Source organism: Tachyglossus aculeatus, chromosome X1 (genome assembly GCF_015852505.1).
Source record: "Tachyglossus aculeatus isolate mTacAcu1 chromosome X1, mTacAcu1.pri, whole genome shotgun sequence".
Taxonomy (NCBI): Eukaryota; Metazoa; Chordata; class Mammalia; order Monotremata; family Tachyglossidae; genus Tachyglossus; species Tachyglossus aculeatus.
This window is the reverse complement of record NC_052101.1, coordinates 87124132-87148163: the sequence shown is the minus strand read 5'-3', so window position 1 is coordinate 87148163 and position 24032 is coordinate 87124132. Positions and strand designations below refer to the sequence as shown.

Sequence of the window (24032 nt, the reverse complement as noted above, 5' to 3'; positions counted from 1 at the left end):
TCTCTTTCCCATGTGCGTCTCACAGTCAAAGAAGGAGGGAGTGCCAACTCAAACGTTGCCTATTGTGTGTCCTTAGGCAAAATACTTAACCTCTCTGAGGCTCAGTTTCATCATCAAAATATCTGTCTCTCCCAATTTCTCAGGGATGATGTACTGAGATAACTGATATCCAAGTGCTTTGGAAAGCTAAAAGTTGTACAAATTCAAGGGATGCATCAGAGACCACCTCAGGAGCCATTGGTTTGGACACAGTCCCTGTTCCACATAGGGCTCACAGTCCTGATCCCCATTTTCCAGATGAGGTAACTGAGGCACTGAGAAGTGAAGTGACTTGCCCAATGTCATACAGCAGATAAGTGTCAGAGCGGGATTAGAATCCAGGTCCTTCTGACTCACAGGCCCGTGCTCTATCCACAGGCCACGCACAACACCTGGATTTTTTCCTCCTATAATTGTGCTTGTCAGTTTTCCCTTTCATTTGGTCAGATCATCTTCTAAGATTTCCTCAAGACTTACAGTTTTATCATCTCCATTGTACAGAGTTACACTGTGGTAATTATTCTACCACCACCAAAATCTTACCATTTCACCCTGCAATACAAAATCTATTAGAACTTCCCTCCATTCAGTATTTTTCCACATTTCCCTTTCCTCCAGTAATGCTCAAATAAAAGATAGTTGAAAAATGTAGGACAAATGGAAAAAAGTTCCAGGGCATTCTAACTCTATATTGCTAAGAATGGGTTGAGTGTATGAATTCCAGATCTTCATGGACAGTTTTTTGCTTATTTCTTCTTTACAAAAGAACAACATTTTCTCTTTTTTTTCCATATGCTTGGGGCCTGGTCTTTTTCAGAAATACACTTTTTCTCTGGGAAAGCTAATATTCATACAGATGTCTTCCATGGTATTGTGATAGGGCAGAGGGGAAAAAATGAAACAAGATTTGGGAGTGGGAGGGAGGCAGGATCTTAGGTGTGTAGGCAGATCCTTGGTTCTCCCCTTATCTGTGGTAGTCTAACCAATCTCATTCCCAGATTTCTTCAAATCCCCACTTGCCGTTTTCTTTTAATGGTATTTGTTAAGTTCTTACTATATGTCAGGCACTGCACTAAGCACCGGGATAGGTACAAAATAAGCATGTTGGATACAGTCCATGTCCCACATGGGGCTCACAGTCTTAATCCCTATTTTACAGATGAGGCAACCGAGACACAGAGAAGTTAACTGACTTGCCCAAGGTCACCCAGGAGACACGTAGAGAAGCCAGGATTAGAACCCAGTTCCTCTGCCATATCCCAAGTCCTTTACCTCAGTGATCTTTCTAGGGCTCCAGAGTCTTTTGGATGTCCTGACAGTGGTTCTCTTCAATCACTGTAAACCCCTTGGGCAGGGTTTAAGCATTACTCTGCCTACAGATGCCAAGGTGCTGCTTGAGCATCTGACAAAATAAAATCTTCCTTATTTTACAGGGCAAAGCTGGTATAAACCCCCCTCTTTCCCCTTCCCCTCCCCCTGAATCCCCACCACACATACATGCACACTATAGTTAGAATACAAAATTTTTACCCCACACAACCCCATTTCCTTGAATAGACAATTAGCATAAATACCATTGATGATGATGATGATGATGATGGTGATGATGATGATGATGATGGCCAGGATGTGCATCGGCCAGGTCTGGCTTGGAGGAGCAGCAGTGGAGCCCAGTTTTGGCAGACCTGCAGAGTTGCTCCTACATCCTCCTGCTACTTAGTCCCAGCAAGGGGGAAGAGGGAGAAAGGTAAGTTAACATGGAAATTTAAATATTCTTCCTTTATCTTGGCTTCATCTTGCATCAGCCTTCTCACTGATCTCTGTGCCTCTCAGCCTCTCCCTTCTCCAGCCCATCTTTGCTTTGCTCCCTGGATCATTTTTCTAATACATTGTTCTGCACGAGTCCTCCCACTCCTCAAAAGCCTCCAGTACTTGTCCAGCCATCTCTATATCAAGGAGAAACCGCTCACCATTGGCTTCAAGGTGCCTAATCAGCTCTCTCCTCCATACATATCCTCACTCCTCTCCCACTCCAACCCAACCCACACATTTCACTTTTCTAATATCAACCTACTTACTGTGCCTCACTCTTGCCTCTTTCGTAGTCTTCATCTTGCTCACACCCTTCCTCCTGCCTGGAACTCCCTCCTCCTCCACTTCAATCAATCAATCAATCAATCAATTGTATTTATTGAGCACTTACTATGTGCAGAGCACTGTACTAAGTGCTTGGGAGAGTACAACAGACTTAGCAGACACATTCTCTGCCCATAACAAGCTCCCACACACTAGCAATTACCCCATTTTCAAAGCCCTATTAAAATCAAATCTCCTCCAGGCAGCTTTCCCTGACTAATCTCTTATCTTCCCACCCTATTTCCCTACCCATTGCATCAACTATGCAGTGGGTCTTTACCCCCTAAACACTTAGGTACACATTCCACCTCCACCTCAATCAATTGTATTTATTGAGCGCTTATTGTATGCAGAGCACTGCATTAGACACTTGGGAGAGTATATTGTAACAGTAAACATAGTAGACACCTCCACAGAACTTTTATGCATACCTTTATACTTGGTTGCTTTCTCTACCTGTAATTTCTTTTAATATCTGTCTCCCCTGCTATGTAGTGAGTTCCTTGAGGGCAGGGATAGTTTGTACTCTCTCAAATGCTTAGCACAATACTCTGCACAGTGTAAGCACTCAATAAATACCATTGTTTGATGGATTGACTGATTGGCTTAATCTCTCAGAAAGGGAAATATTTCTACTTCAGAGAGACAAAGGCAATATAAATCAAGAAGATTTAAATGTGCATGTGTCCTAGTGAATGCTTTTGCTGCTGGGATTGTTGCCACTCACCTAACCCTTGAACATTTAGGCTGTGCAGGCAAATCCTTAAAATAATTGGGTTTGGGTGGGCAAGATCCAGAAATTTTTAAAATCTATTAAGAGCGGATTTAACCTTATAAAGTCTTTTCTGAAGAACTGCCAGACAATGGTAGACACCCTGAAAGATTACATGGATGACTTGGGAGGTCTGGTTGGTATATCTTTAGGATAATGTTCCCATTTAGCACACCCACCATGATGTGTTGAGTCGAGAAAGGCCTCTTTTGCCAAAAGTCATTTATGAAGATAAAAATCAGAATGGTTTAGTATTACACTATTCCCTGAATAATTAGAAGGCATTTCTAATAACTTAAATATAGAAAAAAGAAACCGTGGCCATTTAACATATGAAAATTGCCTGAAAGATCAACAAACATAACACCACCATATGTTGTTTTTCCTCTTGGGCGCTATTCTGAAAAAAGCTAAATAAGAGGCAGCTTTATTCAGACCACTACTGCTTTTATTAATTAGTTACTGACATTAATTACCTAAAAATAATGATAGCAGGAGAAAGAACAAGGATATAGCAGGTAGTAGCACAAATATATTAAGGGGCAAGAGCCAAAATAGTTTTAAAAATATATTTATATATATATATATATATAATTATGATATTTATTAAATGCTTACTATGTGCCAAGCCCTGGGGTAGATACAAGGTAATCAGGTTGTCCCACATGGGCTCACAGTCTTAATCCCCATTTTACAGAAGCGGTAACTGAGGCACAGAGAAGTTAACCGGTGTGTCCAAGGTCACAAAGCAGACAACTAAAAAGCAGAGATGACATTTGTGGATCCATTCTGCTACCGAAGAGACCTGCAGTGGGATCCATTTGGACTCTGTTTATGATTGGGGTGATGGTGGGGGATATAGCTGGGGGAGGAAGAGCACTCTCCCAAGCGGTCAGTACAGTGCTTGGCATTCAGTAAGCACTCAATAAATACCATTGATTGGTTGGAGGAGAGGCTGTCCAGTCTCCTCCTCCTCCTTATATTCTTTGGTGGTGGTATCAGCACGGCATCTGAGAAGCAGTGTGGCCTAGTGGATAAAGCATGGGCCTAGAAGTCAGAAGGATCGGGGCTCTAATTCCGGGTCCACCACATCTGCTGTGTGACCTTGGGTAAGTCATTTAACTTCTTTGCACCTCAGTTACCTCATCTGTAAAATGGGGATTAAGACTGTGAGCCCCATGTGGGACAGGGACTATGTCCAATCTGATTGTCTTGTATCTACCCCTGCACTCAGTACAGTGTCTGGCATATAGTAAGCACTTACCAAATGCCATAAAAACAAAACAAACAACAAAAAACAGCTGATTTGGTCCTTCCTGGGTCCTCAGAGCAGCCACCAGCACTTCAACCACTTAGCCCATTCTTGGTTTGCATTAGCAGTGCTGGCTATGGCAGCAGAAGACAAACAATCTTTCAATGGTATTTACTGGGTGCTAACTGGGTGCAGAGCACTGTACTAAGTGCTTGCACAATTCTGTTTTACAGTGTTATAAAATATCATGCAAGGTTGAAGACAGTGGTAGCAGTAGACGTCAGTCACCCCTCTTCCCCTCTGCCCTCTCCCTCTCTTTCCCTTTTACCCCTTCAACTTTCTCCATGAGTCTCTCTGTCCCCCACTCTGTCTTATTTGCCCTCTCTTTTGGTCTTCCTTTCTGCTCCTCCCCCGTCCTGCCTTGAGCTCCCAGGAACCTGGTTGGGGCACGTGAATGCCTGATCTACCAGAAAGCTAGAAATCTGATGCTGAAATGATACAATAAAATGTCTAGTCATTTCATTATAGTGTGCATCATTACCCTCACTTTATTTGAGCTGAGACAACACAAGTATGCTGTTTAATCTTTGGTCACGCTATGAGAATTCAGCATGCCTTTCTCACGTTTCGAACACTATTTTGTCTTCTTACTCATCAGAGCCATGCCTAAGAAATACAGCTTAAGTTAGGTAGTGTTAAAATAGCTTAATTGTGGATAAATACTGGGTAAATGGACTAGGGACTCAGGGCAGGGAACGTGCTGTTTTGAAGCTGCTGAGTTAAGAAGAAGCCGTCAGCCAGGTGAGAGCAAAAAAGTGATTCATTCATTCATTCATTCATGATTAGTAGGGAACAAAATGGCTGTTGCTGGTGACAGTCCTTTAAACTGTAAGCTCCTTGCAGGCAGGGAATGGGTCTACTACCAAGTCTGTTGCATTGTACTCTCCCAAGTGCTTAGCACAGTGCTCTGCAAATGGTAAGCACTCGATAAATACCATTGTTTGATTGATCATGTTTTTTCTCCTGACCAGTAGGTATGAAAAGGAAACCAAGATAATCCCTGGTGTGGGTTTTTTTCAGTTGGTTTTTTTGAGGTGTGTGAGGTGACATGATGTGGCTCTCTTCTTACCGCATGATTTTAAAAATGAATCAACCAATTGTATTTATTGAGCGCTTATAGTGTGCACAACACTGTATTAAATACTTGGGAGGAACAGAGTTGATAGGACACATTCCCTGCCCACAACGAGCTTACAGTCCACTGCACACCATTGCTGGTCACTTTGTGTCAGTTGTTCCAGGACTGTAGTGATCCTGACACAGGTGAACTCAGCCTAGCAGGCAGATTCTCTTCTCTTTGCAAGTCTGTAACACTTGTTAATATATTAATAGGTTCATCTTTGAATCCTTTTTGTTGCCTTTAAGGCAAAGCTGGTTTGAGGGTTTCCAGAAGAGTCCAGGTGGAAAGAGTTAGAAAAGCAAAAACAAAACTGTTATCTCTTCCTATGCATCCCACTTGGAAAATGCTGAGAGCAAGCACAGGTGTGAGGTTTACATTTTAAATACTATAACAGATGTTGACATATTTAGTCTTAGGATTTGAAGCAGAGCAGGAACCAGCTTTGGCTGCATTCTGCATTATCTACATTGCCATAGCAACCTCCTTCCATCAGAGCAGAGTTGACGAGAGGCAGGAGTCTCCACAGTTAAAACAACCTTTTAAAATTCTAATCCGTAGGCTCTACTTTCCCAAATTGTACAGGTTTCTTATTCTCCTTAGGCGCCCTCCCTGCTCTCTCCCTTCCCCACCTCTGCCCATCTTAGAATGCTGCATATCTTATATACAGAAGCAAACCTTTAATCTTCTGTCAAAGTTCAGCTTTGTTCCTAAACTATAGGAAATGGGAGATATACCACACCAGGACTCCGTAGTTCCCTGGTGGTGATGATCGAGTGATGGGTGTGGTGGAAGGGTAGTGGGGAGGGAGAGAAGAGAAGCAGAAATTATGGCCTGTGGACATTTCCTCTAGACTGTAAACTTGCTGAGGGCAGGGACCATGTCTACCAGTTCTGTTATATTGTACTCTCCTGAGTGCTTAGTACAGTGCTCTGCACACAGTATGCACTCAATAAATACAACTGATTGATTTCTCCTTAATGCAAAGGTAATTCTTGGGAGAGTTTTAGCCACTCTTTGGCAAGGAAATCCTCCAAGATTTACCTTTAAATTTAGAAAGTAAAATACACTTTAAAGGCTCACCACATTTCCTCAGCCCTCGCCTTCCTTTATCACCTTTTCTTTTCCAAATTTCCCACCACCCAAAAGAAAGACTGCAGACAATGGGTTTGAATGAAAAAGAGGTTTCAATTCTAGGAGTCCAATTTTCATGAAATACAACCCAAAAGGAGAAAAAATAAATTTAAATTTTCAATTACATAATCTCCATTACTTAGTTGGATCCAACTTTCATCCCAAACTGGATGAATCCAAGAATCCCAGCCCAGATGGATTTGAAAAGATTAAAAAGGCCCTTCTCCATGAGAACAGCACTTTTAGTCATTTAGCAGTTTCTTTCCTGAACAAATTGAAAGTGAATCTGATTCTGAATACATTAGGGACATTGTAAAATAATTCAAACTTTTTGCCTCAGTCGTGAGAAATGTGAACAGTGTTTCAAAACGATAGTTCTTACCTTGAAGCAGAGTAGACAACAAGTGAGTTTGGCCAGATAATTAGAGACCCAAAATGGCAGTTAGGGGTAATCACCTCTGTTCCCAGATCCCAACTCCTCCTGTATGCGTGTGATCAAAACGGAGGAAGTCACTTAGTTTCTCTGTGCTCAATATTCCCATCTGGGAACAGGAATGAAAATTATGTTTTTGTGGTGGTCTAATTCTTTATTCTTCTTATAAGGTGTTTTTTTTTCTTTAAGCCCAGATTTTGCCATGTGATGGGGTGAAAATTGTCTAGCAAATTCCCATTTTTTTCCCACCTCAATACCCTAAAGTCCAAAGCACTGTGTTCCTTTGTGGGGCAAGGGGAGAGACGAGGGAGTGAGGACTGCAGAGGAAAGAGGTGGGGAGTAAAAGTGCAGAGTGTTTTAAAAAAATGAAGAAAAATAATCTCTGAATGATCAGAAAGTGCATCATTATAAGTGGCCATTTTCAGTCTGTTCACATTCTGTTCACATTATGTTCTGATGAGAACATAAACAATGCCATCCTGGGTCAGATCAGTGGTCCACCTAGTCCAGTGTTTGCTCTTTGACTGTGACGCCAAAGAACACTGGGAGGAACAGGCTGATGGCTCCTCTCCTTGACAGCTAACTTCATGGCTGTATATGTACCATCCAACATCCTTAACTTTTCAATCTAATAATTTATCATAGACCTAACATCCATTTTCTCTGCCCTACTGATGTTATCTGCCTATCTAACTTGCTATGTAAAGATTTCCATCTGTTTGCTCCTTAGCGGATAAGGAAAAAGGACTAGCCTTAACCCCGAGGATGGTCTCCTCAAGAGCTTATCCAGGGAGAAGGAATTACCTCCTCTGTTCCTCCCACTTCCCTTGGCAATTTGAACAGAGTTCCTGATTGGAAAGAATTTCTTTTAATTTTGCTGCTTTGACGTTATCTTACCTTACCTAATTCCTTACCATCAGCTTTAATTAAAGCACTTAATCAGTTCGCCCCCTCCTATCTTACCTTGCTGATTTCTTACTACAACGAAGCCTGCACACTTTACTCCTCTAATGCCAGCCTACCCTCTGTACGTCGATCTCATCTATCTCACCGCCTATCCCTTGTCCACGTCCTTCCTCTGGCCTGGAACTCCTTCCCCTTTCATATACAACATCACTTTCCCCACTTTCGAAGCCTTATTAAAATTGCTTCTCCTCCATGAGGCCTTCCCTAAGTCCTCATTTCCCCTACTCACTCTCCCTTCTGCATCACCTATGTACTTGGCTCTGTATTCTGTAAGCAGTTAATATCCAGTGCTTAGAACAGTGCTTGGCCCATACTAAGCGCTTAACAAATACCATTATCATTATTATTTATATCCATTCCACCCTCAGTCCCACACAGCACTTATTCATTCATTCATTCATTCATTCATTCAATCGTATTTATTGAGCGCTTACTGTGTGCAGAGCACTGTACTAAGTGCTTGGGAAGTACAAGTTGGCAACATATAGAGATGGTCCCTACCCAACAGCGGACTCACAGTCTAGAAGGGGGAGACAGACAACAAAACAAAACATATTAACAAAATAAAATAAATAGAAGAGTAAATATGTACAAGTAAAATAGAGTAATAAATATGTACAAACATATATACAGGTGCTGTGGGGAAGGGAAGGAGGTAAGGCAGGGGATGGGGAAGGGGTGGAGGGGGAGAGGAAGGAGGGGGCTCAGTCTGGGAAGGCCTCCTGGAGGAGGTGAGCTCTCAGTAGGGCTTTGAAGGGAGGAAGAGAGCTAGGTTGGCGGATGTGCGGAGGGAGGGCATTCCAGGCCAGGAGGAGGACATAGGCCGGGGTTCGGTGGCGAGACAGGCAAGAACTAGGCACAGTGAGGAGGTTAGCAGCAGAGGAGCGGAGTGTGCGGGCTGGGCTGTAGAAGATAAGAAGGGAGGTGAGGTAGGAGGGGGCGAGGTGATGGAGAGCCTTGAAGCCAAGAGTGAGGAGCTTTTGCCTGACGCATAGGTTGAATGTTAGCCACTGGAGATTTTTGAGGAGGGGAGTAACATGCCCAGAGCGCTTCTGCACAAAGATGATCCGGGCAGCAGCGTGAAGTATAGATTTAAGTGGGGAGAGACAGGAGGATGGGAGATCAGAGAGGAGGCTGATGCAGTAATCCAGTTGGGATAGGATGAGAGATTGAACCAGCAGGGTAGCAGTTTGGCTGGAGAGGAAAGGGCAGATCTTGGCGATGTTGCGGAGGTGAGACCGGCAGGTTTTCGTGACGGATTGGATGTGAGGGGTGACCGAGAGAGCAGAGTCGAGGATGACACCAAGGTTGCAGGCTTGTGAGACGGGAAGGATGGCAGTGCCGTCAACAGTGACGGGAAAGTCAGGGAGAGGACAGGGTTTGGGAGGGAAGATAAGGAGTTCAGTCTTGGACATATTGAGTTTTAGATGGCGGGCAGACATCCAGATGGAGATGTCTTGAAGGCAGGAGGAGACACGAGCCTGAAGGGAGGGAGAGAGCAGGGGCAGAGATGTAGATTTTGGTGTCATCAGAGTAGAGATGATAGTTGAAGCTGTGGGAGCGAATGAGTTCACCGAGGGAGTGAGTGTAGAGAACAGAAGGGGACCAAGAACTGAGCCTTGAGGAACCCCTACAGTAAGGGGATGGTAGGGGGAGGAGGAGCCTGCAAAAGAGACTGAGAATGGACAGCTTGAGAGATAAGAGGAGAACCAGGAGAGGACAGAGTCTGTGAAGCCAATATGTATATATATAATTTAATATCTTTCTCACTCTTTAGACTGTAAGCTCCTTGGGGGCAGGGAACATGCTTACCAATTCTGTTGTAGTGTACTCTCCTAAACAGTACAGTGCTCTGCACACAGTAACTGCTCCATAAATACCATTAATTAATTGAGAAGCAGTGTGACCTAGTGGGAAGAGCACAGGCCTGGGAGTCAGAGGACATTGGTTCTAATCCCAGCTCTGCCACTTGTCTGCCCACTTGTCTGTGTATGACCTTGGACAAGTTACTTAACTTATCTGTGCTTCAGCTTCCTTATCTGTGAAATGAGGACTAAGACTGTGAGCCCCATGTGGGACAGGGACTGCACACAACCTGATTATCCTTTATCTACCTCAGCATTTAGCACAGTCCCTGGCACGTAGTAAGCTCTTAACAAATACCATAATTATCATGATTTTATTATTATTATTACTAATAATGATTGACCACTGGGGCAGCTCCAAAGTGTTCTTCCTAAAGAAAGTGCAACGTTTCTTGTACACTTGACTGCTTCAGTTTCAGAGGTATCTCATCAGAGCAGTTTTGTTGGGACTACCTCTTATCTCAAGCCAGACCATCTGTTGATGCTCTCCACTCTGATTGAGATTAAAAACACTCAAAAAATCGAGAAAGCAGTGGTACTTTTCCTCCCTTGACTTACCCAGACAGTCAGACATATGAGACAAGCATTCATGTACTGCAACCTGAGCCCAACCTGACTTCTGGTAAAAGGAATTTGTTTCAGAGCTTGTTATGAGGCACAGCGTGTGCTGCCTCCATGCCTCCAAAAGGACCAAATAAATATCTCTCTGAATGGCATGCTCAAGCTGAGCATGTTGACAGACAGGGGCCTGTTTGTTTTCACCAGGCAATTCATGAGAAGGCTCGCAATTGTTCATTCCAAATAGATCATCCCTGAACCGAAGGGATTCTAATGAGATAAAAGCTTTTTAATTTCCCAGACTCACTACACTCCAGGTCACTTATGATTAAAGTCCATATCATCCTGGCTGATTCTGTGATGGTTGGGATGTAAACATGAGTCAACACTGGTTACCATAATCCTCCTTGGGATGCTCTCTCCTTGCAAACCGAGGAGCATGGAGGGTGCTTTCCCTTAGACCTGAGCTGTTTCTGATGCTGAGATCCCTGCCTGTCTCAGCTCTTTCTTGGAGGAGTCAGAGAAATCTTAGCCTATATCCTTTCCCCACCTGTTGCCATGGAGCAGGAGGGGTTTAGGCCCACCATCCATTTCCAGTTCCGAGTGCTCTTGATTACTGATAAAAGATGATCAGGAAGGCGAAAACTAATGGAAATCCCATGATGCTTCTCGTCCCATTTAACTGAGTAGTTGTAGTTTGGGCAATGTAATGCTGTACTTCTGTCCAGAGAAGAGTGTTTTTCCAAGCCTCATGTACACTACTTACTTACTGGTTATTCAGACACATAAACAGGCAGGTCTGGACCACACCCCTGGCTTTTGGTTGATGACACTAAGTCCCCTGCCATTCTTTCCCGAGGGAGGGCTGCACCGTCTTCAATTTCCCTGGACCCACAGGGGAAAGGAGAGGAGTTGGCAGGGAATGTGTCTGTTTATTGTTATGTTGTACTCTCCCAAGCACTTAGTACAGTGCTCTGCACACAGGAAGTGCTCCATAAATCTGATTGAATGAAGTTGGCCCACTCCTTGCCAACCCCCCACCCTCAAAAGCTGCTTTCACACCAATTCAGTCCCCTCTCCATCCCTCACTTCTCTTCCTTTAAAGCCCATGTTGTCTGCCTCCATCACCCACTTCAACAACTAGACCCAATCAATCAATCAATCGTATTTATTGAGCGCTTACCTTGTGCAGAGCACTGTACTAAGTGCTTGGGAAGTACAAGTTGGCAACATATAGAGACAGTCCCTACCCAACAGTGGGCTCACAGTCTAGAAGGGGTAGACAGAGAACAAAACCAAACATATTGACAAAATAAAATAAATAGAATAGATATGTACAAGTAAAATAAATAAATAAATAGAGTAATAAATATGTACAAACATATATACATATATACAGGTGCTGTGGGGAAGGGAAGGAGGTAAGACGGGGGGATGGAGAGGGGAACGAGGGGGAGAGGAAGGAGGGGGTTCAGTCTGGGAAGGCCTCCTGGAGGAGTTGAGCTCTCAGTAGGGCCTTGAAGGGAGGAAGAGAGCTAGACTTCTAACCATTCCACTGGCCCTTTCACCACAGCAACAGCACCTAGAGACTCATTTTTGCCTCTAATACCACAGTTGATGACATTGTTTCGCAACCTTGGACATCTTCAAGAACTAGCTCTTTTCCAGATGCGTGATCTTGGTTGCTCCCACCCCAATCACCATTGCTCTGGGTCCATGGAGTGGGGCTTAATGAAGCCTCCTGCCTGACTCCAGAGGTAGACTCCCCATACCAGTCAAGGACAGACCGAAGACAGGCAAAAGCCAGGCCACCACCTCTCCACTTCACTGACCTATATCACAGGGTGTGGTTAGGGGTGGGGGAAGGAGCATTTGCATATAAGTGTGTATACGTGTGTATGGACATATGTGTGTGTGTGTCTGATAAATGGGAAGATGAGTTAGATGAGTGAAAGAGAAAAGTGGTGAGGGTGCAAAATAGAAAGGGAAATTTAAAGGGAAAAAGAAAGGGCTGATTGAGAGTCTAGGAGAGAGGAGAAGACTATTAATACCTGTCTACATGTTTTGTTTTGTTGTCTGTCTCTCCCTTCTAGACTGTGAGCCCGTTGTTGGGTAGGGACCATCTCTATATGTTGCCAACTTGTACTTCCCAAGTGCTTAGTATAGTGCTCTGCACACAGTAAGCGCTCAATAAATATGAATGAATGAATGAATGAATGAATGAATCTAACCTGGGGAAAGCATTTCCATGAGATCCTGATATGGATATGGCAGAACCATCATCATCATCATCATCATCAATCGTATTTATTGAGCGCTTACTATGTGCAGAGCACTGTACTAAGCGCTTGGGAAGTACAAATTGGCAACATATAGAGATAGTCCCTACCCAACAGTGGGCTCACAGTCTAAAAGGGGGAGACAGAGAACAAAACCAAACATACTAACAAAATAAATAGAATAGATATGTACAAATAAAATAAATAAATAAATAGAGTAATAAATATGTACAAACATATATACATATATACAGGTGCTGTGGGGAAGGGAAGGAGGTAAGATGGGGGATGGAGAGGGGGACGAGGGGGAGAGGAAGGAAGGGGCTCAGTCTGGGAAGGCCTCCTGGAGGAGGTGAGCTCTCAGCAGGGCCTTGAAGGGAGGAAGAGAGCTAGCTTGGCGGATGGGCAGAGGGAGGGCATTCCAGGCCCGGGGTATGACGTGGGCCGGGGGTCGATGGCGGGACAACCACCTCAAATCTCCTTCTCGGGCTTGAAGTGGGGAATCAAGGGTCTCCTCCTGACAAATGACCAGGGAACCAGCCCTAAATGAGAGGCATCCAGATCAGGCCTGGTCTGTGAAGGAAGGCTTTCATGATCTAGAGCACAGTTATAAAATTACTCAAAACACTGGAGGCTCCTACCCTTGCAGATCTTCCAGGTAAATATTTAAACATGTTCTTTGCCAAAACAGCAGTAGATATTTACCCGGGAGAAAGGAACAGGCCCAGTGCAAATGCTCTGGTTTCCAGGGTTAATAACATCTCTGGCTTATATTTGCTTTAATTATGTATTTAGCCTCCCGCTGGTGACAGAGGCATTGCTATAGAAACCAGGCTCATGCAGAACGGGAGGGCAACAAGGGACAGAAGAGTTTGGTCAACAAAAGCAGCACATTTCCAGCTGATGAGAGTTACTTGGGGGTACATTCAAAAGGTCAAAGGGCAAGCGATTTAGAGGGAAAGAAAAATGAAATCTCATCTCCGAAAGGTGCTTCTTTTGAGAGTCTTCTTTTAGACTTCAGCAAGAGGGAATTAGAACATTAGGAAGGGGAAGTGGTCCAGACAGGCAACATTAGCGGGCTTCTTTGATGCAGTCATATGGCATCCAGCCACTATGGTTTGTTTTACGGCCATTTTGAAATCAGAGAGTTGAACTGTAAAGCTGAGCTGAAGGCAGAGAGAGGTGGGCTTGGCCTTAGGTCTTTTAAATCCCCCAGTGGTCCTTTGTAATCTTTTTTTTCCTCCTCAGTGTGTCATAGGCCTGACCTTTGTAGGGGAGACTAACTCTGATGTGATCTAACCTTTCCTTCCCAGTAGAATGTTTTCAAAAGGGACCCCCCTTGAGGCTTTTCAGATGAAAAAGCAGCAAAGGCTGAGGAGTTTGAGAAGAATTAAGTGTAACCTGGAAGGCGGGGCAAGCAATTAGAAGACATGCTCTGAACTATTCCTACTCCTTTCTCTAAGATGGTAACTCTCTCTCTCTCTCTCTAAAAAGGGATTCTATATTCTTAGTCAATTCTGCTCCAAAGTTAGGCATCAGAGAGGGCAGATGAGAAGATGTGTGAGGTGACAAAATTATTGTTGAGGCTAGTTTAAAAAGGTATTAAAGGTGTGTCTATAATACCTACTTGACAGGAATTTCTGCTACTTTACGGAATTTGAATTTTCAATAATCAGGTTGAATTGGAGAAATGTATTAATCAAGTGGGATGCAGCTCAGTATTGTTTGCACAAATTCAAAGGGATACCCTTAGGCTTAATAAATCCAGTAAATTCCAAATGGAAGAGGTCAGACTGCATTATTTGGGGCGAGGAAAGGGGAAATGATCTGGAGGTCACAGTAGACGACCAGGTATGATTAAAATAATGAATAGTTTAGTGGCAAAACAACCCAACTAGATTTTGAAATTGTAGGATAATATTGTATGAAATGACCCACAAAGTAGTCATCTCATTCTACTGATCCTCAGAGAACTCAAGTGGAAGTCTGAATCCATTTTGCAATACTTTACTTTGGAAAGAATGTGGATTTCTCAGAGTAATGAGGACAGTGACACAATCTAGAAAATATAACCCAGGAGGAGAGTTTCAAAGCACTCAATTTGCTCACCTTGAGGAAGTACAGGATAAAGGTGACCAGCTCCATCTACAATAGTCAAACACGATGTGATGTTGTGGTTGGGAAGTGGGAGAGAAAGTTCATTGGAAAGCAACAATCCCTTCTTTGCCTTAGCTAGCAAGGAGAAAGGGAAAGGGAAATGGGTTGAAAGGACAAGAAAAAGCATTTGGGTGAAACACGATGAGACCTTTTAGGAAATCCAGGTCAGTGAAACCCTGAAACAGTTTCCTTAAAGAGGTTGTAGAGCCCCTTTTTAAAGTTGCTTCAAAATAAGTTAGGTGCCCATCAAAGAGTCCTAGTTGGCTTATTATAAACTGGCTCCAATACTGTGGCAACGAAATGGACCTGTTGATCTCTTGAAATGTTTTTCTGCTAATGGCCATCAGATTCTGCAGCTCTATTTGCTTTGGTATCCAACAGTACCTAGGCTAACCATTAGGAAAGAGTAGCTTTAAAACTTAAACTATACAACTTTCCACCCGGGGTGTCCTGGCAGGAGAGGAAAAAGCAGCGTTGCCACTCGGCCTTGCTGGCCTTGGCTACTCCCCTTTCATCAGAATGCCGAAACCCGCAGAAGTCACGGGAGAGAGGTCACTTTCCCTCCTTCCCCAACAAAGCCCATGGAAGGAGAATTGGCAGCAGGATGTTCCTGAGGTTGTGACTCTTTGACTGACTGGCCTGCTTGAGTGAGGAAGAGCCTGAAAACTACTCCTTTGGCCACTATGTACTGTGGCTCTTATTGTCGCTCTTGTTTGCCGATATTGCTTTGTAAAAATCTCTGTCATGTGTCTTTTGCATGCCCTCCTCCCCAACTTCTACACTGTGAGCCTCTCAAAGGCCAGGGGCAGGGCCTATATTATCATCCTTGTGCCTCTTTCTGGGGCTTAGTACAGTGCTCTGCATGCAATAGACATTCAATAAATGTACTAACGAATGAATGAACTTGCACAGCACAGGTGAGAAGACTGGATGGGCCAAAATCCAAGCTGCTACCACGTTGCTACAAGCACTTGCCCTATCCCACCTTGATTACTGCATGAGCCTCCTTGCTGACCTCCCTGCCTCCTGTCTCTGCCCACTCCAGTCTATGGATTTCACTCTGCTGCCTGGGATCATTTTTCTATGAAACCATTCAGTCCATGTTTCCCCACTCCTCAAGAACCTCCAGTGGTTGTCCATCCACCTCTGCATCAAACAGAACCTCCTTACTATAAGCTTTAAAGCACTCAATCAGCTCACCCCCTCCTACCTTATCACACTGATTTCCTACTACAACCCAGCCCACTCCCTTCGCTTCTCTAATGCCAACCTACTCATGTACCTCAATCTCATTTATCTTGCCACCAACTCCTCACCCACGTCCCATCTCTGGCTTGGAAAGCCCGTCCCCTTCACATCTGACAGATGATCAATAAATCAGATTTATTGTGTGCTTACTATGTTCAGAGTACTATATTAAGTGCTTGGGAGAGTACAATATAACAGAGTTGATAAACATATTTCCAGCCCACAGTGAGCTTAAAGTCTAGAAGGGGAGAACACTCTCCCCATCTTCAAAGCCTTATTAAAAACACATCTACTCCAAGAAACCTTCCCTAAGCCCTCTTTTTCCCTACTCCCTCTCCCTTCTGAGTTGCTTATACACTTGGATCTGTACCTTTTAAGCACTTAGTATTCACCCCACTTTCAGCCCCACAGCACTTATGTACATATCTGTCATTTATTTATTTATATTAATGTCTGTCTCCCCCTCTAGACTGTAACCTCTTTGTCTACCAGAGTCTACCAACTCTGTTATATTGTACTCTCCCAAGTGAGAAGCAGTATTACCTAGTGGAAAGAGCACGGGCCTGGGAGTCAGAGGGCCTGGGTTCTAATCCTGGCTCTGCCACTTTTGTGCTGTGTGACCTTGGGAAAGTCACTTAAGTTCTCTGTGCCTCAGTTATCTCATCTGTACAATGGGGATTAAAGCTGTGAGAATCATGTGAGAATCTGAATTAAAGCTGTGAGAATCATCCAAGCGCTTAGTACAGTGCTCTGCCCACAGTAAGCGCTTAATAAATACGATTGAATGAATGAATGTGGGACATGGACTGTGTCGAATCTGATTGTCTTAGTTCAGTGCCTGGCACATAGTAAGCGCTTAACAAATACTATAAAAAAGCACTTAGTACAGTGCTCTGCACACAGTAAGCACTCAATAAATATGACTGATTGTGGTGAACTGAAAGGGGGCATAAGGCAAACAGGGAGGGTAGAACAAATATTTTAAAGACATAGCGAGAGCACAGTCTTAGGCAATATGATAGAGCAGTGAACTGTTGGGAGACTACTGAAACGTACAGACTAGCCTGAAAAGCAGTAGTCGGGGGAGGGTTGCTCTCTGTGGATAGAGGCTTCTGGGAGCTTCTTCAAGACTCCAAGAAGCAGGCTGGAAAACAGAGACGGGCATTGTGAGTATCAAACAGCCCACAGCAAGGCATTCTTTTTCTGTGCACATAATGTGGAATGGCTGTTGGTCACTCATCCATCTTTTCAGCCACAACTTTCACCTGGATAGGTTGCCAAGATCAATAGGGTCGCCTTCCAAAATGAAAGACACATATGTACAATTTGCTGGTAACCCAGCCTTATGCCACTGGTTTTCATTTCTTCCCTCTCACATATTTAACTACTGGGTAATATCCCCTGAAACAAGTGCTTGTGAACTCAGCCAAAGGGGGATTCATAAATTCAAGTCTCAAATCCCTATGCCAGGATCAAGGCCAGAAACATAAGTCACTGGAGGGTGAGCAGATTGTTTTCTAGCCATAATTGATTTCCCATTCAACTATGGAATTGCAGGTGTTACTAATTAGTCCTTCAAGGTCCTCTTTCCCATAGGCTAGAGAAGGTGTGCTTATATCATTCAGAAGTAGAGAGGAATTTATGTTTACATCTATATGTATGGTTGCCTTTCAGGGTCCAAAAATAATGTGACTGATGGTGAGATCTTATCCATATGTGTGTTGCTGATAACTCCAGATTCTGCCTGGCAATGAAGCTGAAAAGGCCAATGAGCAATCCTTTCTACCCAGTGCATACACTCACTCTCTCTTCTCTCTCTCCCCAGCCCTCCCCTTTGTTTCTCTCACCCCCTGCACACACACCCCGCCTCATTTTTCTGGGCTGCTGCAGTTGCTACTTATCATCTAGCACTCTTGATTCAGCCTCTAGCTATCGCAATCTTCCTGAAGCCTGTGATCTAAAGGAACCACCCCAAACCTGATCGCCCCATGTTAAATTGGTCTATGTTAACCAGCAGTATCAGCTGTGGTGGCAAATGCTTTTTGGAGTAACTGTATCATAGAAACCCTTTAAGCTCTGGTCATTCTGACCCACCTAGTAGACACTGGGACCCCTCCCTTCACTTGGTATTTTCAAATCCTCATTTGACTGTCTTTTTCTTCACCTTTTTCCAGAGATGATCCATGATTCATTCATTCAGTTGTATTTATTGAGCATTTATTGTGTGCAGAACACTGCACTATTGCTTGGAACAGTACAATGCAAAAATAAACAGACACATTCTCTGTTGACATACAACGAGCTTACAGTCTCCCTCACCTAAGTTTGAACGTGAAACTAAGAAATACCTCTATCAATAAATCAATGGTATTTATTGAGTACTTACTACGTACAGAGCACTGTACTAAGTGTTTGGGAGAGTACAATATAACAGAGTTGGAAGACACGTTCCCGGCTCACAATGAGTTTACAGTCTAGAGGGGGAGACAGACATTAATATAAATAAATTATGTTTATGTACATAAGTGCTGGGGGAATGAGGGAAGGGTGAATAAAGGATGCAAATCATGGTGCACGGGCAACACAGAAGAGAGTGGGAGAGGGAGTGGGAGAAGAGGCAGGGGCAGATTTGTCATTGTGCCACCTATGGGTACTAAGCTTCGTGATAATATCCTTTTTTTTTTAAACTAAGAATTCTCCTGTCTAGGCAGCCACATCGCTCCCATAGCACGCTTTCCGTATGAGCCACTACAGCCGTACAAGGAATTCTGACATGTTGGTTACGCTGCCTGGCAGTGTGTGTTCATGTGGCTTAGTGGAACGAGCCCGGGCTTGGGAGTCAGAGGTCGTGGGTTCTAATACCTAGTCTGCCATTTTTCAGCTGTGTGACTTTGGGCAAGTCACCTAACTTCTCTGTGCCTCAGTTACCGCATGTGTAAAATTGGGATTACGTGAGCCCCACGCGGGACAACCTGATTACCTTGTATCTACCCCAGTGCTTCCCCTCTCAAGGTCACACCTGGAGAGTTTCCAGTACTCTACCAGTCTCGACTACAAGAGGGAGAGTCAAGCAGAGGAACACCCATTCTATTCCTAGCTTGGGCAGTGGCTAGCAAGTGGAAGGCAATCTGCAACAAGTCAAAATTCACCTGTGCTGGGCAGCAGCAGCATGGGAGGGAGTTGTGGGCAGATACCCAGGTTTACTGCATGGAAGGAGGTAATGGTAAACCACTTCCATATTTTTATCAAGAAAACTCTATGGATACACTACCAGAACGACTGCAGATGGAGGTGGGGCAGTCTGGGAGAGATGTGTCCATGGCTTCGCTCTGGGTCTGAGACGACTCAATGGCACAAGACAAGACAGGACCCCAGTGCTTAGAACAGTGCTTGGCACATAGTAAGCGCTTAACAAATACCATCATTATTATTAGTAGTAGTAGTTTATAGGGCACCGACTGCAGTTGGAAAAAGAATGAGGAGGTACACTGTAGAACTCAAATTTAGGTTTCTCAGGGTTTTTTTTTTTTCCCTAGAAAATTTCCACCATCAACAAGTTTGTAGCTCTAGGCCTGGTCTGATAGTGCCTGCTGGTAAATAAGCCACTGGCCCTTTGTCTGGTTAAATAATCATCCTCATGCTGAGAATTCAAACTCAAACTGGCCTGGCCTGAAGTGCTTTCACTCTTAAAAGCTGACTGGCCAGTGCTTCCCTAGCTAGGAAGGTTTGCAAGGTGCCCCAGTTCCCAGCAGTTGCAGAGAGTGTCCATTAATGAAAATGCCTCTGCTCCGAAAGGCAGATCACTACTTCATGATGATCCTCGATTACCAAGCTTCACAGCAAACCAGGAACAGCTAAGTTACAATAAAAATGAATTTGTGCATAAAACTCAACTGGGTAAAACAAAGCTCCTGATAATCCTGGAAAGCTGGAAATGGAATCTAGAACAGGGGTGCGCCTCATTTTTCCATGGGCTCTGATCCTAACATCCTCACAATTAGAAAGAATGAATACCCAAACTGGTTAGACTGCCTATATAGGTTAGATTATTAACTGAGAGTTACAGTTCTTGCAAGTTTACACATGCCCAGAGCCTAAAAATCAGACAGTGGGCCTATGAGAAAATTTGGTAATCTCTGCCACTTCCTACCTTATGTATAGCTTTCTTGGGAGCATATGTGGATGGAAGAATTCTATATTTGTCCCAGCAACTTGCTTGTGTTCTTTTCACCCAGTGACCTGGGGAGCAGTGGCAGGTATCAATCACTCAATCAATTGTATTAATAGAGAACTTACTGTGTTCAGAGCACTATACTACGTTCTTGGGAGAGTAAAATATAACAGAATTGGTAGACACATTCCCTGCCCACAACGAGCAATGGTCTAGACAATGGTCTAGGGGGGAGACAGACATTAATATGAAGAAATAAATTCTGGATGTGTACGTAAATGCTATGGGGAAGAGGGAGGGGTGAAAAGGGGGAGCAAATCCAAGTGCAAAGATGACACAGAGAGGAGTGGAAGAGGAAGGGAGTGGGCAAAGGGAGTGAGAGAAGAGGAAGAGAGTGTTAGAAGGGAGTGGGAAGAGAGGAAGAAGAAGGTAATTGTGACTGGGACAGGGTGGTACATCTGGTTCACATCACCGAGCAGTGTTGATAACCATCCATTAATTCATGGAGAGTAGGTAAATATGAACTGAGATTGACCATGTCTGTAAAGCCTGTACAAATCTGGGTGCTCACCTCATTGGAGTAGCAGCAGGAAGAATCCTGGGGGTGGCATCACACCTACAAACCCTAAGCAAGACGTGGAACGGTGCCAAGCATATGCAGCAGGACCTGGCCCACAGTAGCCTGGCTTGTAGCTGTAGTCCCCTCCTCCCTGTTCCCCCCATCCCCCACCCCTGCACCCAGGTTGGACATTTCTTTCTGGCCTCTCCGTGTTCTTCCCTGGGGAACTAATTGGGGCTAGGCTTGTGGAGACCGAAGCTAGAATGGACCTGGCGTAGGGAGGGATGCAGGTGGCCACGCATGACACTGAAGGTTCTTGTATCCATGGGAGTACTGGGGGGGATGGAGATTGCCAGAGCCTTCTCTGCTTTCCTGTTGTCCCAGAGTAGGCCCAACCCTTCACAGGTTGGATGATGGGAATGTGAGGGTACGGAATCAGAGACCGAGCCTGGTGAGAGGGTTACTGTGGTTGGATCAGGGCTCAGGGGCATCCTATCTCAGTCTCTCCTATCCTTATAGGGGAGGGGAATGGCAGGGTTGGAGTGTGGGTGTCCTGAGCTCTGTCCTCTCCTGGTTCTCCTCCTGTCTCTCTGGCTGTTCATTCTCAGTCTCTTTCACGAACTCTCCGTCTGCCTGGCTCACAAGCCCATAACCTTGGCATTTTCCTTGATTCATCCCTCTCATTCAGCCCACATATTCAATCTGTCACTGAGTCCTGTCAGTTCTACCTACACAACATTGCTAAAATCTGCCCTCTCCTCACCATCCAAATTGCTGCTTGCTGATCCAAGCATTTATCCTATCCCACCTTGACTACTGCATCAACCTCCTCACTGATCGCCCTGCCTCTTGTCTCTCCACACTCCAGTCCATCCCTCATTCAGCTGCCCAGATCATTTTTCTAAAAAAAAGTTCAGTCCATGCTTCCCCACTCCTCAAGAACCTCCAATGGTTGCCTATCCACTGCCATGTCAAGCAGAAACAGTTTTAAAGTGCTCAGTCAGGTAGCCCCTCCTACTTTACAATGCTGATTTCCTACTACAGCGTTGCTCAGTGGAAAGAGCACGGGATTTGGAGTCAGTGGTCATGGGTTCAAATCCTGGCTCTGCCAATTGTCAGCTGTGTGACTTTGGGCAAGTCACTTAACTTCTCTGGGCCTCAGTACCTCATCTGTAAAATGGGGATTGACTGTGAGCCCCCTGTGGGACAACCTGATCACCTTTTAGCCTCTCCAGTCCTTAGAACAGTGCTTTGCACATAGTAAGCGCTTAACAAATACCATCATTATTATTATTATTACTACAACCCAACCCAGTCACTTTGCTCCTCTAATGCCAACCTACTCACTGTAACTTGATCTCATCTATCTCACCAGAGATCCAAATCCACCTGCCGCCACAAAGTGGTCTATGTTTCTCAGACTACTACATGAAGCCTCCTTCCTCCCTTCTGCTGCTCTCACACACCAGACCCTGCATTTTTCTGGTGACAGTCCTGGGCTGTGGAGAGACAGGTAAGAAGCACTGGTCATTGGGGGCATGGGGCCAGTGCATGTTTTACAGGTTGGTGAAAATGTTTGCAAACCAGAGATTTTTTTATTTTTTTTACTATATCTGTGAAAACGATCTACTTGAAGGAAAAAATCTGGGAGGAAAGGAAGGAGGCAAGAATGTTTTAATTAGAGCAGAACACATAACTGCTTCCAGATTGACATTCCTAAACAACTCAGAGGTACTCAGGTGAGCATCAAATGGGGACACCTCTTGAATATAGAAACATTTCATAACATTTGGGTTTGGGTATTTGCTTCTCTGAGATGGTTATTTCCAACAGAAGATTGGTCATAGGTAATCCTTAGGGAGCTCTTCCTTGGAGTGGAAGGGAACTCAAGAGGACATCCAGCCTCCTTGTCTGTCTCCAGGAAGAGGAGCACTGCCAAGACAAGATGGTTGTCTAATCTATGTCCCCAGTTCTAATTAGCTCCCCATTACACTGTAAATTATCATAGTGCTTGGCACATAATAAGCACTTAATTCCTGCTATATTTACTACTAAACTCTTCAAGGATAGGCACTGCTTCTCTGACTTCTAGAGTACACTCTCAAGTGCTAAACTCAAGTGCTAAGCCACAATAGACACTCAATAAATACTACTGATTGAACTACGGAGTTGACCATTTTTTCTTTATGCCAATCACCTGCAAACTAGACCTACTTTCTCTTGTTCCCTGCCTCGATGGGTATGCAGAAGAGTTGGTCAGCATAACCCATTAAATAACCCTCCGAATGATTGAAAAGTTTTTTAAAGTTACCTCTCTCTTTTCTTTTAACCTGAACAATCCCAACAACTTTAACTTGTTTTTAATGTCCTTTAGGGCAGAGAACGTTTCCCATGCTTCTATCATACTTTCCCAAGAGTTTGGTACAGTGCACTATCCCTATTGAGGGCTCAGTAAATACCATAACTACTACTACTCCTCTCTTCAAGACCTTTTTGAGTTTTTACACAAACCTCTTAAATGGGGAAGCTTAGATGGCACCAAGTACTCTAGTAACATCCTGGAAGGATTACTTTCCAGCTCTTAGATATTAACCTGTTCCAGTATCATGTTAATAAGTAGCACGATATGCTCATTTACAATTCTGGGAATAAGAGGCAGAAGTGATAACAGCACCATGATAGCTTGATGAAGCCTTCAGTCAGGAATGACTGATGAGCCTTTGTCCTGTGGCTTCGGGAATGAAGACTTGTGCAGAGGAAATGATTATAGTGCTAAGTAACTAAGCCTAAGCCCTCAATTCCCCTAACTGCCTTTCCCTCTGCAGTGTACCCATTAAGCACCTTGATACTCACCACAGCCCCAGAGCACTTATCAATCAATCACTCGTATTTATTAAGCACTTACTGTGTGCGGAACATTGCACTAAGCATTTGGAGAGTACGATATATCAGAGTTGGTAGACATGTTCCCTGCCCACAAGAAGCTTACAGTCTAGAGGGGGATACTGTATATATAAATATAAAAAATCAGTTATGTACATAAATGCTGGGGGACTGGGGCGGGGGGCGAATAAAGGGTGAGAAGTTCAAGTGTAAGGGTGAAGCAGAAGGGAGTGGGAGAAGAGGAAAGAGGGCATAGTCGGGGAAGGCCTCTTGGAGATGTGCCTTCAATAAGGCTTTGAAGGTGGGGAGAGTGATCATCAGTGGGATTCATTCATTCAATCGTATTTATTTAGCGCTTACTGTGTGCAGAGCACTGTACTAAGCGCTTGGGAAGTACAAGTTG

The 24032-nt window shown here is 44.2% G+C and overlaps 1 protein-coding gene and 1 non-coding gene across 5 annotated transcripts in view; one reads left to right on the top strand and one right to left on the bottom strand.

Annotated features, from left to right (window-relative positions):
* Window positions 1-24032, bottom strand: part of OSGIN1 (oxidative stress induced growth inhibitor 1) — a 342694-nt gene that overhangs the window by 100196 nt on the left and 218466 nt on the right. Inside the window, exons 1-3 of one of the 4 annotated variants that reach the window (XM_038772439.1) lie at window positions 14721-14783; window positions 6893-6991; window positions 1614-1751 (exon numbers count right to left, since the gene is read on the bottom strand). The exons of 1 other annotated variant lie outside the window; for it this stretch is intronic. The gene's annotated coding sequence lies outside the window, so the exon portion shown is untranslated. Of the gene's footprint in view, window positions 1-1613; window positions 1752-6892; window positions 6992-14720; window positions 14784-24032 lie in introns of those variants that run through there. 2 more of the 4 variants (XM_038772441.1, XM_038772436.1) reach the window with 2 other exon arrangements.
* On the top strand, window positions 19018-19155 carry LOC119920329. The gene has a single exon (XR_005448084.1). It is a non-coding gene; the product is annotated as a small nucleolar RNA SNORA7 (small nucleolar RNA).